At 47.0% G+C, this 17,439-nt stretch overlaps 1 long non-coding RNA gene across 1 annotated transcript in view; it reads left to right on the forward strand.

Moving 5' to 3' along the window:
- Positions 1–17,044, forward strand: part of LOC146863244 (uncharacterized) — a 60,479-nt gene extending 43,435 nt beyond the window's left edge. Inside the window, exons 3-4 of the long non-coding RNA XR_014978577.1 lie at positions 13,602–13,979; positions 16,451–17,044. This is a non-coding gene — a long non-coding RNA (uncharacterized LOC146863244). The remainder of the gene's footprint in view (positions 1–13,601; positions 13,980–16,450) is intronic.
- Positions 17,045–17,439: the final 395 nt, after the last annotated feature.

Genomic DNA, 17,439 nt, shown 5'->3' on the forward strand with positions numbered 1-17,439 from the left:
TGCCAAATTAAATGAACCATGTTCTGGAAAAGCCAACACTCCGTCCTTTTCGGTATACTTGACCGAATTATCTAACCAAATACAGGTGTGATATCCATATTTCGCAACCATAAAGGATGCAGGGGTTTTCGGTGGAGGAAGTATCTGTCCTTCCCTAGTTACAATCGGTTTGTCCTTTTTAAACCACTTTTTAATTCTACCAAACCAAGACTTTTTCTCCTTTTCTGGTGGATCGTAATACATTTTCCTCTCTTTCGTGTATCACTAGTCTCTCCTTACAACTGTACCGTTATTCTGTCCAATCGTAGCGCGACTCACACTAACGCACCAATACGGAGCGTCTATGTCACTTTTACAATTCTCTAATCCCAGCGCGACTCACACTAACGCACCAATACGGAGCGCCTATGTCACCCTGTGTTGCTCCACTCCTAGCGCGGCGCACACTAACGCACCAATCCGGAGCGTTTAACGTTTCTGACCGTCTGTCCAATCCCAGAGCGGTCGTTCGGACGTCAGCAGCCGCTGCGGCAGCTCCTGCTCCTGTCTACCCCTCCTTCACAAAATCCTCTCGGTAAGTTTTGTTTCGAAATTTACAATTCTGTTAGTAACAACACAAAAACACCACCATTGTCCGCTTCACGAACCAAGGAATAGTAATAGACCTTTCTCACGAGAATTCCGTCTTTCCCGAGAGCAGCGCTTACCTCTGCCCTACTATGGAATCGTTACTTCTGTTGATAAAGTAGCACATCCCTCTACCTTACCCTTCTAACAAGCATTTGCTAACCGTTTCTCCAGAATTAAGACACATAGTTGGAGACCCAATGCTCCTGAGAAATTAAACTAGAGTTTCACAATTAACCCGAATGCCTTTACATTCACGCACTTTCACACAAGAAAATGTACTACATTCACACAGAATCCTGTCTTTCCCGAGAACAGCGAACAGTCTGTCCTACTACAGAATTATGACATACGTTAACAAAGCAGCGCTTCCCTCTACTTTGTCCTTCTAGCAAGCTCAGAGAACACCTGTTACCTTTCCAGTGATAAGCGTTATCGGAATGCCATTTGAACTCCTGGTACCTAAGACCAAAATTTCACAGGTGACCTTCGCTATCATACACACTTCTCTCACACAGAAAATGTCTCTAATGGCAACACACTGCGATGTCACCGAATCGAACCCAGACAATGCGTCGTGCAACTTCAATCGTTACACGTTGCTCCCTGTGTACCTACAGGGCAACAACAATTCCGTCTTTCCCGAGAGCAGCGCTTACCTCTGCTCTACTACGGAACCGTTACAAACTTCCGACTTCCTACATCCCAGAAGCCGTTCAAACAACATAAAACTCAACGCGACTCAACATAGAGTGTTAGTACATAACCCAATATCAATAACCAATATTCAATAAGCAATTTACAAGCAATAATCACCAAACCAAAACAATAAAAACCATAACTCTGCTACTAGAAAAACTGTTGCAGCGTGGAACCTTCAATTCCCCCTTTGTCACAGACCAAATACCTAAATAGCAAATTCACTCAAAAACATTCATTGGTGGGGTCCATAACACCAACACTCATACTTCGATGATCTGCTTCCCTAGAGGAATAGGCTTCCAAACGCTGGGATGAAAGGAATATCTTTACCTAACCCTAAATGCGTTGACACCAACCTTGTGATATTCCCCTCATTAGGAGATGAATCATTTAATTGTTTTGTAGTTTATCGAAACCATTCATTTATCAATACACTACTCTTTATCCTAGTTTCCTTCTTAAAATAATCGACACAACACATTTATCAATTAATTAAATATCGTTTATCTAATAAAGTTGCAAATTGTTAGAAATCATCATCAAAACCGCAGAACATCATATTTACCTAATCTGGCTAATAGTCGTCCTCTAAGTCAGTCAAGTCGTGGAAACACCTTTAAAATTCATCAAAGTCAGGCCGCAATTCAGTCTCTCAAAGATTCAGGATAACAGCTGTCCAGCAGTGTCACCGTCCTCTCCGTCAGCATAACGTCAGGAAATCGAGTTTGTCAAAGAAGAAAAGTTTTTTTAGTTCATTTCCCTACCTACTTTTATAATGAAATTAATGTCAAAATGTATCAAGATTGGGGTTTTGGAAAGGTCTCATTGGTGGACTTAGGGTCGTCCGGTAAAGTTCTCACATAGTCCGCAAAATTAAGTCATCGCACTTGCTGGTTCCGGGTTTAAGACAGTTCTTTGTATTGTCGTTGGCGAAGCTCCCAGAGTGTCCTTGATAAGAACATCTTCTCCTGGGGTCAGGACTAGGCCATTGCTGCTGGCGGTGACGCATGCGCACTTCACCCAGAACCTCATGTGTCAGGAGCAGTCACGTTAAACGTCTCGTTCAGCCATCTTGAATTAGGCCGAAATGGTCAACTTAAGCAAAACAAACTAAAAAACGTAATTAAAACATAGAAATGGCTAATAAAATGTTAAACCCTCACTAATTCCCTTATGTGTAAGTAATTATCTAGCAGAATAGCAACATTCAAAGCGTTTATACTCAGTCAATGATGCGCAACTTACAATTACATCACAAAGCAACATTTATCATGCAATATTCTATTTTTCTACTATTAGTATGCGTACATATGTCAATATACAATTAGTTTAGCCATGCAAAGTGCAATTCCCACGCGTAATTCTTTTGTTAATTTAGTTGGTAAGTCTTTCGCTGCAAACAAATTAATAAGATTACTATTAGTTGATTATTCAGATTAATATAAACATGCAGAATGGGGGGGTATACAAAATTTTGTGCTACCCGCTCCAGCACCTCCTCCCTTCCCCACATCGGGATCCTGACGGAAACTTGGATCAAGCCATCTACCAATCCGGCAATCACTCTAGCTCTACCCGATGGATATCACATCCAAAAATTAGATAGACCAGTAAGGGCAGGGGTAGCTATAATATATAAAGATCCCGTCAAAGTCACAATCCTAGACCAACTTTGCAAGGACAATATTGAAATTCTCGTGTTTAGAATTGATCTACACGCACAACTCAGCTAGAAAGGAGCCCTAGTATATCGCCCCCAGGACCACTTTTCGACTCTGTCAACATTCTCATGGACTTAATCTCCCCTTATGTCATCTCATCTAAAAATGTCTTACTCCTCGGAGATCTGAACGTACATAGCGATAATCCTAGTGATTTCGCCGCCGCGCCCTTCTGACAGAGATATCCACGCTTGAGTTGACCATAATCAACAAAGAACCCTCCCACATACCAGGACACACGTTAGATTTAATTATTTCCAACTCGCCCCATATACTCTGTGGAAAAACATGCCCTCTCACATGATCCAACCACTCCAAAATAGAGTTCTGTATTTCGGGACCCAAAGAACACCACGCCCCTAAATTACATACCATCAGAAGCAACAAAGTCCGACAAAGTAGACACACGTCCTACAGCCTTTCATGCAAGCATGAAATCCACATTAGACATGCTAAAACCACTAAAATCATCTTGTGTAGTTTCTAAACGCCCACAAACACCTTGGTACACCACTAACCTCCGTACTGAAAAAAGCCAGTGCAAAAAACGTGAGCAAAACTGGCGACGCACACACAGTCCCTGCGATAAAGAAAGATTCAAATCTGCCCTAACCAAATACCTTAACAACTTGAAAGCAGCCCGTAAACTACACATTGCACACCTAATTGATCAGGCAGATAACTCCCCCAAAGTACTATTTCAGGTCCTTAAATCATTCACCAACCCCAAAGCATGCAACACGGAAGAGGAGCCATCTCAGACCTTATGCAACAATATTGCAGGATACCTCACCTCAAAAATAGATAATATCTACAATAAGATCACAGTGACTAAAAGTGCCCAATCTAACAACAAAATCAACCCCCCTGTCACGCCTAGCGCACAGAAATTAGAGGAATTTCCTATGCTTTCCCTGGAGGAAACTTCATCCTTACTAAAAAAGACTAAATCTGGCACTCCTTTAGACCTAATCCCAGCAAAGTTCTCTGCCTCGCTTGGCAATCAGCTTGCTGTCCCTATTGGCTCCATCCTAAACAGCTCCTTAAAGGAAGGCAAGCTCCCTAAAGAATGGAAAGCAGCTCAGATCTTGCCCATTAGAAAACACTCCAAACTCCCCCCAGATGTTGTCACTAACTACCGCCCTATCTCTCTGCTCCCCCTGCTAAGTAAACTACTAGAGAAGCACATAAATAAACCTGTCCAGCTTCATAGAATCTTCCAACTGCCTGGATCCCTCACAGTCAGGATTCCGGCCTAGATACAGTACGGAGTCGGCATTGGTGACAGTCACTGACAACATCCGAAAGCTGGCAGACAATGGTCAGGCAGTGATTCTCATCCTGCTTGACCTGTCTGCAGCATTCAACACCATCTCCCATCAGATCTTATTGGGGAGACTCAGAGAGATAGGTATCATGGGAAATGCACTAAAATGGCTGATTCATTTTCTGGCCGGGAGAACCCAAACCATCAACCTAGACCCTTTCAGATCACATACCACCAAGGTCACCAAAGGAGTCCCCCAGGGCTCGTGTCTGTGCCCTACCCTATTTAATGTTTATGTTACCCCGCTTGCGAACTTACTAAGAAACTCAGGGTTCATACCAATCTCCTATGCCGATGACACACTACTGCTTCTTTCTTTTGATAAAAATAACACCAGCATTCAGGCTACGTTCTCAGAGGGAATGAAAAACATACAGGAATGGATGAGTAACAACTTCCTTCAGCTGAACACTGAGAAGACAGAAATCATGTTATTTAAAGAAGCAGTAATAAAGTGGTCCCCTAATTGGTAGTCAGGGGATCTGGGTCCAGCTGCGTACCCAAAACAAGTGGTAAAGAACCTAGGGGTTCAAATTGACCAGAAGTTAAACTTGGAGGATCATGCTACTTCTACCGCCAGAGCCTGTTTCCACACACTAAGTCTACTGCGCAAAGTCTTCCCCTACTCCCGCTGTCCACACGAAAAACTCAGATACAATCACTGGTCACTAGTCGCCTGGACTACTGCAATGCACTGTTGATTTCAGCCACGGAATCCTCTTTAAACAGACTGCAAGTGGTCCAGAACACGGCAGCACGATTAGTGAGCAACACCCCCCCAGAACAGCTTCACTTCCCCTTCTCCGCAAACTCCACTGTCTCCCTATTCGCAAAAGGATCAGATTTAAAATCTGCTGCATGGTCTACAAAGCCCTTAACAACTTGGGACCAAGGTATATTGCTGACAAACTGGTCCGATATACCCCCTCAAGGACCCTTTTCTCAGGATCCAAAGACCTTCTTCTTATGCCTCGCATTAAACAGGCTAGGTTGGGGGGAAAATCCTTCTCTTATCTAGCCCCACTATATTGGAATCAGCTGTCTATTAACCCCGGGCGTAGTACTACGCTTCGCCCACGTAGTATACGTAGCGCTGCCTGCTTCGCAGTTTTCGAAGTAGGCGTAGCAGGCAGCGCTACGCAGACGCCAGGGCGAAGCGGAGCTGCCTGCCGCTCGCCACCCGCCCGCCCTCCTTTTAAAATAATGTCATGTATGATAAAAAAATTAAATATATAGACTTACCTGCAGCGCGGCGTCTCCGGGGCTCCCTCTTCCTCGTTCACAACTTCTTGTCACAAAAGACCATTGCGCATACACCCGCGCATGCGCATTTCTTGCGAGAAATGCGCATGCGCAGGCATCCCCGCATGCGCATCTGTGACAAGAAGTTGTGAACGAGGAAGAGGGAGCCCCGGAGACGCCGCGCTGCAGGTAAGTCTTTATATTTAATTATTTTATCATACATGACATTATTTTAAAAGGAGGGTGGGCGGGAGGCGGGCGGCGCGTAGTGGGGCTACGCGGAGCGCGCAAGTGTGCGTAGATTTGGGCACACTACGCGCTGCTCCACGTAGCCCCACTACGCCCACTACGCCCACCCCTGCTGTCTATCCACCTTCGACACTGCACCAACTACACATCCTTCAGAAAGCTGTTAAAAACTGCACTATTCTGATCCCCCTAGGCCGTTGCAGCGCGGAGATACCCCGTTGGGGTGATTCAGGCGCTTTACAAATGACATAAATAAATAAATATACTGATTAGTGATGAACTGTGATTCATTTACATGTGTTTGAGCCACATCCATAGCAGTTTCTAAGAACATTTCTAACTTTTTGTGTAATTGGCATGCTGTTGTTATTTGCCCGCTTTGATGTATTTTTAAACAAGTGGGGTGAGTTCTATCTATAGTGCAATCATACACCCTCTCAGGGTTTTAAACACATCAGTCTCTTTGCAATACAGATCTCCCTTATATCACACTAAGGGCTAGATGTACAAACGATTTGTGACTCGCAAATTGTTCGTAAACTGTTTAGTGACAGAAAAAGTGTCATTTTGTCATATGAGAACGCCAGTCACTAACGAAAAATAGCGATGTGACCAATTTCCAAATCAGTATTTTTTGCAATCGATATTTACAAATCACAAATACAGAATTGGTATTTGCGACTCACAAACCTTATGTTCAAGACTGTTGCAATTAGCGACAAGTCGCAAAAACGCATGTGTTGCACATTTAATTTTGCACTACATCGTTTCAGATGGTAACTATGTGCAAACTATAATAGTAGGCCCAGAATGCACCAGGGGTTCAAACAGTGGCAGCTCTCTATGTCAATGTGAGGAGAATGCGGCTATTGGCGTCTAAACTGAGGAGGAGGAGGAGAAAGGAGAGGATTACAGAGGAGGAAATATTGGATAAATACAGGATAAGTAGTGCAGTGATATTCAATTTGATTGAATTGCTGAAACCACATCTTGAAAGCAGTATTCTGTCCATCATTTCCATCCCCACTCATCTGTAGGTGTTTTGCTTGCTGCACTTTTGGCCTCAGGCAGCTACCTGTGTGTGATTGCTGTTGCTGGTTGGGTGTCACAATGTGGTTGTCATGTTTTTGCAGAAGTTCTTAGATGCCATGCTACTAAACATTTACAGGTAAGATACTTACCCAGTAATGCAGAGGGAATCCAAAGCACAAAATTGAACTTTTATAGGGTGGCCAAATTCCGCCATGTCTTTGGATGTGTAGATGGAACACGTTCCGATTTGTCCTACAGCCCATATAGAATGCCTGTTTCGGAATAGGAAAAATACAAATTTCCTCAATATCCAAGTTGCATGAGATGTACATAATGTAATTACAGATATAGTGAGTTTCCCCTGTATTTTTGCCTTCACCTCCTGGTATTTTGCTGTGTGTTGGACTTCGTTTTTGCTGGTCTAGATGCTTTGGGCACTTTGCCACTGCTGTCCAGTGCCAGAGTGCAAGTGCTCCCTGTAAATTGTGTTATGGATTGGTGATTCCATGATTGGCATATTCGATTTACTAGTCAGTCCCTTGTACAGTGCACTGTGTGTGTCCAGGGCATGTAATTCAAATGCTGCTAGCGGGCCTGCAGCACTGATTGTGCCACCCACATTAGCAGCCTGTAAATGTAACTCAGATATATCACTCTCATGTCTGTGCGAAGTTTGGTACTGCCATGTCGACCTGGCAAGTGCACCCAATTGTCAAGCCCTAACCTTCCTTTTTCTTACATGTTAGTCACCCCTAAGGTAGGTCCAAGGTTCCCCTGTGGGCAGGGTGCCATGTATGTGAAAGATAGGACATGCCCTGATGTGTGTGGCATGTCCTGATGGTGCAATACTACAAATTTCGTTTTTCAGTATCTTAGGGCTATCTGTCTCCATAGATGAGAATGGGGAGTTCGCTCATAACATATTATGAGCATTACTGCTCATGGGAACAAGATAGGAAAATAAAGTTTGATATGCCTGAACTCAGAATGTGAAGCTGCATTTTTTGGTGAGAGTGATTTTTACATTCTGGGTTTGAAAATACCACTTTTAGAAAGTAGGTATTTTCTTGCCTAACCATCCAGTGTGCCTCTGCTAGGGTGTGTATTGACTGTCTGGCTTTGGAGTGACCGGGGCTGGGGATGTGCATTTTTGTTTAGACTGTCACTTGGGGGGTGGGGTTAGGTGTGTTCTGCCTTTCCAGGGTGAGTCAGGGCTGGGCTGAATAGACCTGGGCTGCATTCAGAGTAGGGGGGGGGAGATTTCATTCACACCTGAATGGGCCTGGTCTGCCAAGCACAATGCTGTCTCCACCTCTTGCCAGAAAGGAAATAACTGGTTTGGCTGGGCAAAGAGGTTTTCTGCACCAGAAAACAAAGAGATTTACTGTATAAAAAGAGGAGCCCAGACTTCTAGATCACTTCTGGGAAGCAAGAGGAACCTTTGCCAAGGAGAAGAGCTGGAGAAACTTAGGAGGAATACTGCCCCTGTGCTGTTTGCTGTCTGGAGTTGGCCTGCTGTGACTACTTTCTGCCAAGGAAAGGAGAAGGACTTTGCTGTTTGCTGTGTACCCTGCTTCAGGGAGATCTCCAAGGGCTTCAAATAGAGCTTGCCTCCTGTTCTGAAGTCTCAGGGACACAAAGACTTCACTCCCAGTCCCCTCGAACTCCTTTGCTGGGAGTTCTGACCTGCTGAGAGGTGTTTGCCAGTGTTCTGGACCTCTGGAGGTTGTTTTGGGACTGAAAACTTGAAACTGCAAGAACTATGAAAATCAACGCATTACCTGTTTCGGACACATCGCAGCGGTGAGAGAAGAATTTTCCGGTGCATCGCCGCCACCGAAGAATGTCTGCCTTGCGACGAATCCTAAGCACCATTCTCCAATGTCTGAGATCACCGCACCGATTCTGACTCAGGCCCGGTCGGAGAAGAACCGACGCATCGTACCGGGTCGTCAACCATCGCATCGAAACATCAAGTCTGTCGTATCGTTGGGGGACGCAGTAAGAAACCGACGCATCACCTCCCCTGCGCAGCAGTAAGGACTCCACGCATTACCTCCCCCGGAGCAAGCAACTGATGCATCACCTTTCCTGAGTGTAAGGAACCGACGCATCACCTTCCCTGAGTGTAAGGAACCGACGCATCACCTTCCCTGTGACCCTTTTTGCTTGCATTTTTCAACGCATCCAAGGTAGTTTGTGTAAAAGTGTTGCATCTCACATTTTGTGGGAACAGGACTGTTTCTACCTTTTAAGAATCATATTTTTAGTCCTGAATTGTGGATTTGTGTCGCTTTGGTCTTGTTTTGGTTTAGATAAAGATTACTTATTTTTCTAAACTGTTGTGGTGCCCATTTGTAGTGCTTTCACTGTATTACTGTATGTGTTCACAAATGCTTTACACACTGCCTCTGAGATAAGCCGGTCTGCTCGTGCCAAGCTACCAAGGGGATGAGCAGGGGTTATTTTAGGAGTGTATCCCCCTTCCCTGACTAGGAAGAAGGGTCCGTACTTGGACAAGGGTACCTACCTCTGCCAACTAGAGACCCCCATTTCTAACATTGGTGGTCAGCGGTGAGGATCTGGACTTGCATTTGTGTCTGACATACAGTGATTGGTGTATACTACTAGTAGAGTGCAGACCGTCATGCAACCACATACAATTGGTGGAACCTTTTCTTTGGGACTATTTTTTTTTCTTGCAACCAAGAACTGCCAATCAACACCATGAGTAAACCAGAATCATTTGCATCTGTGGATATTGAGTTTGAAGAGGATTGGTTGAAACCTACACTGTGCCACAATTGAAAGCTATCTGCAAAAAGTTTAAAATATCTGTAAGCGGCCTCTCCAGAAAGGAGGAATTCCAAAAGGCACTGAGGGCCTGGTTGGAGTCAAGGGATGACAGTGAGCATGACTATGGAGGAGGTGGAGAATTTAGATGGACAGCAGGATGGGCTATTGGGTCTGCCTAGGGGGAGGTTACCTTCCCAGGGGGGCAGCAGTGTCTGTTCGAATGAGCTGTCTCCAACAGAAGAGCTGGAGGACAGGTAGATAACCAGGATGTATGAATTGGAGCTCATGCAGCTCAGGCTGGGAAAAGAGAATAAGGAGTTGGCATTTCAGAGGGAGAAATTAGCCCTGGAAGAAAAAAAGATGCTCTTAGAGCATGTAAGAGGTTTGAGGGAACTGGATCTAAAAGCAAAAAGTATAGAGTCCAACCCTCATGGTGGCAGCGCACCATCAGTGCCTGGAGGAGGGAAGGTATACATCCCCAAGGAGGTTATTAAGGATTTTGTGAAGCAGGAAGACATTGGTCAGTGGTTTAGGGCTTATGAGGTAGCGATGAGGTCCTACAGAAGAATCCTGAGAGATACTGGGGAGCAGGGTTGTGGAGCAGCTTTGACACTGAAGGGAAGAATACGTTGCTAGCATTACCCACTGAGGACCGGGATTTTGAATGCCCCATGAAGAAAGCCTTGAGAAGGAGGTAAGGGTTGACACTAGAGCTATACAGGCAGAAGTTCATGGCCTGTAAGAAGCTGGAGTCAAAGACTTGGGTGGAGTATGTGTCCTATTTCTGCAGAACGCTGGATGGATGGGTGAAGGGCAGCCAGTTAAATGATTTTCAGGGGCTCTATGATTTTGTTGCATGGGAGTACTTGTCAGATAATTGTTTTCCACAGCTATGCCCGCACTTGATTGCAAGGATCTTGCTGTGGAGGCGGACCACTGGGTCAGTACCAGTGTCTAAAAATGTTGTGTGGGAGACTCCGCCAAGGGCGGGCAGGGTCCGCAGCAGAAGAGTGGGGGGACAAGGGTAAACAGAAGGAGTTCCAAAAAGGGCCCCAAAGTAATTCCCAAGGGAACCAAGGGAAAGGTTCCTAGCCTCCCACTGTAAAGAATCCATGGGTCCCTGCAGGTATGCAGACAAAGAAGGGTCCCCACGCATGTTATGGTTGCGGTCAGTTGGGTCACTTCCAGGGGAATCCTACGTGTCCCAAAAAGATTACCACTCCACCCACTGGTGCACCGCTCCGGAAGATGGCTAGTGTAGCCTTAGGGGAGGAGTTGGGTGTCCAAGAGGGGTGGGGGCCTACAGAAATGACCCTGGACTCTTTACGAGACAGTGAGATGCTCCCAAGAGCTCATCTGCCTCATAACACTAAAAAACACAGGCAGTGGGTTACCATCAATAGCCATAGCGTGGAAGCTTTTAGAGGCACTGGAGCCAGTGTGAAAGCTGTCAGTTGTCGGCTAGTGTGAAGAGCAGATGGTCCCCAACACATTCTACCCAGTAGTTGCAGCTGACAACTTGGAGTGCCTCTGCAAAGTGGCAAAGGTTCCCTGTAAGTGGGGGGAGGGTCTCAGGTACCTTAAAAGTAGCTGTGAGGCCAGCCGTGCCTGTTGACTGTCTGTTAGGCAATGATTTGGAGAGTTCCCCTTGGGAGAAGGTGGAGCGGAAGTCTCATTTAGAGATGTTGGGTCTGCCTAAGTGTGCGTGGGTAACCACTCAGTCTATGGCAGCTGGTAAGGGCAATCAAGAGGACCTGGAGCTTGAAAGAGTGGCCCAGGTGACTGCCAGAAAGAGAAGAGGCAGGGAGCACTGGAAACCAGCCCGAAGTTCCCACGGTCCAGGAGGAGGTAAACCTTGAGGGGGATGCCCTGGAGCCTACAGGGGAGCAAGTGGCCGAACTTGGGGACCTGCCTGAGCTGACCCATTGGCAGCAGGAAGGGGGGCCCCTCCAGGGAGGAATTCTGCCAGCAGCTGCAGAAATACCGTTCTCTTGTTGGTTTTGTGCGGCAGCAGGCTGCAAACCAGGCAGCAGGTGATCAGTCTGGTTGACATTGGATTTACTGGGAGAATGGTCTCCTGTATAGTGATCCTAAGGTTGCTGAGCCTCGGTCAGCCCATGTGCTGGTGGTACCCCAACGCTTCATAGCCTTCCTACTGGGGCTGGCTCATGATGTGCCTTTGATAGGGCATTTGGTCCAAGACAAGACCTTTGAAAGGCTTGTCACCCACTTTTTCTGACCCCAAATGCGTAAGAACTCTTACACATACCGTAGGTCTTGCCAGGCAAGTAGTAAGAGAGGGAGGAAGCGTAAGGCTCCTCTCCAAACTTTCCCTGTAGTCAGCACTCCCTTTGAGAGGGTGGGTATTGACACTGTTGGGCCTCTGGATCCCAAGACAGCTATGGGCAACAGGTTAATCCTGATCTTGGTGGACCATGCCACCTGGTACCCGTAAGCCATCCCTCTCCGGACTGTGACAGCCCCCGTGGTGGGTTGTGCATTGATGGGGATTTTCTCCCATGTGGGGTTCCCCAGAGAGATGGTGTCTGACCGGGATACCAACTTCATATCCAAGTATATGAACTCCCTGTGGCAAGAGTGTGGTGTTACCAACAAGTTCACCACTCCTTACCACCCCCAAGGTAATGGGCTGGTTGAGAGATTCAACCGGACCCTGAAGGGCATGATTATGGGTCTTGGTGAACCCATGAGGTGTAAGTGGGACGTCCTCTTACTATGCCTGTTGTTTGCTTACAGGGAAGTACCCCAGAAGTCCCTAGGTTTCAGTCCCTTTGAGCTCCTGTATGGGCATCCTGTAAGAGGACCTCTAAGTCTGGATAAAGAAGGCTGGGAGAAAGCTCCCAGTAAATCCCCCTAGGATGTATATAGCTACATGCTGGCCTTCAGGAACCAGACTAAGCGCTTCTGGCAACTCACTCAGGCGAATATGGAAGCCAGCCAGAAAGAGATGAAACGTGTTATGATCAAAATTCTGTGGACCGATCTTCAACGTCCAAGATCACCGATTCTGGTGCAGACCCAGTTGGAGAAGAACCACCGCATTGTACCGGATTGTCACACATCGCATTGAAGTGTCAAGTCTGTCGCATCGTTGGGGAACGCAGTAAGAAACCAAAGCATCACCTCTCTACACAGTAAGAAATCGATGCATCACCTCTTCTCCGGTAAGGAACCAATGCATCACCTCCCATGCGCAGCAGTATGGAACCGAAGCATCACCTCCCTTGGAGCACGGAACCGACGCATCACCTTCCCTGAGTGTAAAGAACAACACATCACCTTCCCTGTGACCCTTTTTGTTTGCATTTTTCGACACAAAACCAAGGTACTTTGTGTAAAAGTGTCGTATTCCACATTTTCATGGAATAGAACTGTTTCTACCTTTTAAGAATCATATTTTTCGTACTGTATTGTGGATTTTTGTCACTTTGGTCTTGTTTTGGTTTAGATAAAATTAGTTATTTTTCTAAACTGGTGTGGTGTCCATTTGTATTGTTTTCAATGTATTGCTGTATGTGTTCACAAATGCTTTACACACTGCCTCTAAGATAAGCCTGTCTGCTCGTGCCGAGCTACCATGGGGGTGAGCAGGGGTTATTTTAGGAGTGTATCCCCCTTAGCCTGACTAGGAAGAAGGATCCCTACTTGGACAAAGGTACCTACCTCTGCCAACTAGAGAACCCCATTTCAACAATGGTCAAATACCCAGGGAGCACCCATGATTCAGGCATCTTCAGGCTCACCGGAATACATCAACGCTTGGAAACAGGGGAGTTTGAGGATGGCTATTTATTAGGTAATGTGATGCTGCATAGTAACACATTTTAATGTGACCATCAAATCTCAGGTTTGACATGCTCATACTTATGTATGTTTTATTCCAGGTGACAGTCTGTATGAGTTAGGGTCTTGGATACTGAACCCATACCTAGCCCCAACAAACCAAAATGAAAGACGTTACATGGCTCATCGACGCACCAGAGCAGTGATCGAACAAACATTTGGCACGCTGAAATCATGATTTCAATGTCTTTACAAAAGTGAAGGTGCACAACAGTATGCTCCTGAGATGCCTGCAAAATTGTGGCAGCATTTTGCTTTATGCATAACAGAGCAACCAGGAGCTAACTACCAATCACTTTGGCAGACAGTGATTCTAAAGATGAGGATCCTCTACCACCTCTTCAGCAGCCTCGAAACCAGAGTGCAGCAGTGGAGGGGAGACGCAGACGGGATCACATTACAATAAATTACTTCTCAAGGTAAGTGTGCATTACACTACACTCACTGAAATGATGAAAGCAGCCCTGCAGGGGTATCCGGATGTGGAGGCTGCCGAGCGTTTGCGATTGGGTTTTCTGAAGGGCTTCAGACTGGGGTACGATGGACCAAGGGCGAGAAGGTGGGCGGACAATTTGAAATCAGCAAAAGAGCACTCTCAGGTAGTGCAAGACAAGCTCGATAAGGAAGTGCGTGAGGGCTGCATGGCGGGTCCCTTTCAGGAGTGGCCTTTACCAAATCTGATTGTGTCACCCATTGGAGTGGTGCCTAAAAAAAGCAGGGACAGTTTTGTCTCATTCAACATTTGTCGTGGCCTGAAGGAGGTTCGGTGAATGATTTCATTGACGAGCGGGAGGCCACGGTGTCCTATTCATCTGTTGACATAGCCATGTCACTGGTGGTGACCGCGGGCGCAACAGCAATGATGGCAAAGTGTGACATAAAGTCAGCTTTTGAGCTGCTTCCAGTTCACCCAGATGACTGGGATCTTTTGGGCATCCAGTTTGGCGGTCACTGGTATGTGGACAAAGCGTTGCCGATGGGCTGTTCTATGTCATGTGCACTTTTTGAGTGTTTCAGCACGTTCCTACAATGGTTATTTACGGAACGGACGGGTCACCAAGGAGTTAAGCACTACCTGGATGACTTATTTTTTGTTGGCACTTCAGGCTCCGCGGACTGCCAGAGGGTTCTGGACAGTTTCAATGCGATCATGAGGGAACTGGGCATGCTGTTTGCACCGGAGAAGACTATGGGACCCAGCACGGCCCTGTCCTTCTTAGGGATTGAATTGAACTCACAGTTCATGGAGGCACGCCTTCCGGCAGACAAAAAGCAGCAAATGTTGGGGTTGCTGGCAACAATGTTGGCAAAACAGAAGGTCACGGTGAAAGACATTCAAGTACTGCTGGGTCACTTCAATTTCGCCTGTCCGGTGGTCAGGGTAGGGAGGACTTTCTGTAGGCGACTGTGCAGGGCACTGGCGGGGCACAGGCCTCCGCATCATCATGTACGTCTGTCAGTGGGGGTGCGGGAGGACTTGAGGATGTGGCAGTTTTTCTTGCAACATTTCAATGGCATACCCTTGATGAGGGAGGCAGACATGTTGTGGGATGTACAGATTTTTTCGGACGCGGCGGGGAGCACGGGTTTTGATTTGTACTGGCAAGGGAGGTGGTGTGCCGAGCACTGGCCCCAGGAGTGGTTGGAGGGGGCAGGAGCATAGCCTTCTTGGAGTTTTTCCCTCTGGTGGTGGCAATCACATTATGGGGCGAACTCTTGGCGCACAAGAAAATAACCTTCAGAATTGACAACATGGCGGTGGTGCACATTGTGAATCGCCAGTCTGCCCGAGATGAACAGGTCCTGAAATTGTTGAGGGTTTTTGTGTTGGGATGCTTGAAGCATGACATTGCGGATGCTTTGTCTCGTTCGCAGTGGGGGAGATTACGTGGGCTCGCCAAGGACGCGGACAGGACCCCGACCAGAATGCCGCAGCATTTGAGGTACGTAGGCAACACAGGATGTTGCAACTGGTTTTAGGTTCCCTGGCTCGTTCCACGAAAGCAGCGTATCGGACAGCATGGGAGGAATTTTTGCATTCCGGCGCCCAGCGGCGGGACTCTTTGGTGGCTAGACAAGAAGATGTGATTCAGTTTATCTTGGATTTGGTTGAGAAGGGTCATACGAGGGTCACGATAGCGGGTAAGCTGGCGGGGATTGCCTTCATCGGGAAATTATTGTGAGGCTACGCCCCCTCCGCGGGGGAACTTGGGACTCGTATTTTGGAAGGTTGGGCGCGTGAATGCGGCCGCGCAACCCGGGTGCGGAATCCTTTGTCGTGGGAACTTTTGGAGAGGGCGATTGCGGTGTTGCCTGGGACTTGTTTTGACGAAGTGGAAGTGGTACTTTTTTCCACACTGATGTCCTGGATGTTTTTCGGGGCCTTTCGGGTCTCTGAGTTTTTAGGAACCAAAGCTGATCAGGGGCTGTCTTGGAGGGAGGTGTCTTTTAGTTCAGATAGGGTCAACATATGGCTGAGAAAATCAAAGACGGATCAGAGGGGAAGGGGAAAATGGGTTTTGTTGCAAAAGGGGGTGGCTTCGCAGGCTTGCCCTTATCGGTGGGGTTTGAGGTTGAGGTCTTTCGCAGGGGATTTGGGGGTTTGGTCTTCAGGCATGGGGACGGACGAGGTGTTAAAGCTTCACAGCTTTTAGCTGTACTGCGAAAAGCACTGCGTAGGCTGGGGATTGAAGGCAAAGATTTTGGGACGCATTCATTTCAGATTGGAGCGGCGTCAGAAGCCAACAATAGAGGCTGGGGGCGAGGGGACATTATGAGGTTGGGTAGGTGGTCTTCGGACTGCTATCAGCGTTATGTGCACAGCGTACCTGGGGGGTTATAGCGCGGTTGTTCCTGTTTTCTTGTTGTTCATTTATGTTTTTCGTTGCAGGTTCGGTGATGGGTCCCCTCGCCAGGGAGATGTCCATTTGGATTGTCGGCCATTCCTTTGTGAAGCGGGCACAATTCCAGGCCCGCTCCAGCTATTTTGGGGAAAGTTTGGGGTTTAATAAAGAATTGTTTTCTGTGTGCTGGCGGGGCAGGGGTGGTATGCGTTGGAAGGAGTTGCTGCAGGTTCTCAACGGGATTTTGGTGGCTGGTAGGTGCCCTGATGTTTTGGTACTTCATTTAGGGGAGAACAACATGGTAAGGGAAACGGGCCTGGCACTTATGAGATGTATGAAGCAGGACTTGGCTTTGATTAAGGCTCAGTGGGCTGGTTGTACAATTGTCTGGACAGAATTTGTCCCTCGCAGGGTTTGGAGAGGGGCAGTTAACCCGGGTGCGGTGGACAAAGCCTGGCGTAAGCTGAATACGGAAATGGTGAGATTTTGTCGACAGTCGGGGATTTGTAGGATTGTGCATAAGGATATTAGGTATGACACGCCTGATTTTTTCAAAGATGACGGGCTCCATCTATCCCGACTGGTATGGACTTGTACTTATTGGAATTGAGAGAAGTGTTGGCCAGATTGCTGGGCATTCATAGGCGTTCAAAAGGGGGTGGGGATTTGTTGGGGGGGCAGAAAAAGGGGGGAGGCGGCGTCTTCGCCTACACTTCCGCCTTTTTCTGGGTGGCGGGGTGGTTGACAGTTGGCCGGGATTGGCTGTAGTTTTTTGTTATATGTTGGTAGTTTGTGAGCAGGAGCAGGGAAAGGGTAACCAGGTAGGATAAGTTTAGATTAGAGGTTGGTTAGTTACAGTAGCATAAAGGCAGGTAGGGATTAGGGTCAGGGGAGGTTAGGATTTGTAAATGCTAGATTGTGTACGATTGTGTAATAATATTGTTATGGAATGTTATGTTGTATTTTGTGGGGTGGGGGATCTGATGTGGAGATCGTAGGGGTGGGGGGGAACAAGGAGTCAGGAAATTCATGTATA

The sequence above is a fragment of the Triturus cristatus genome, chromosome 2_2 (assembly GCF_964204655.1).
Source record: "Triturus cristatus chromosome 2_2, aTriCri1.1, whole genome shotgun sequence".
In the NCBI taxonomy this organism is placed as follows: domain Eukaryota; kingdom Metazoa; phylum Chordata; class Amphibia; order Caudata; family Salamandridae; genus Triturus; species Triturus cristatus.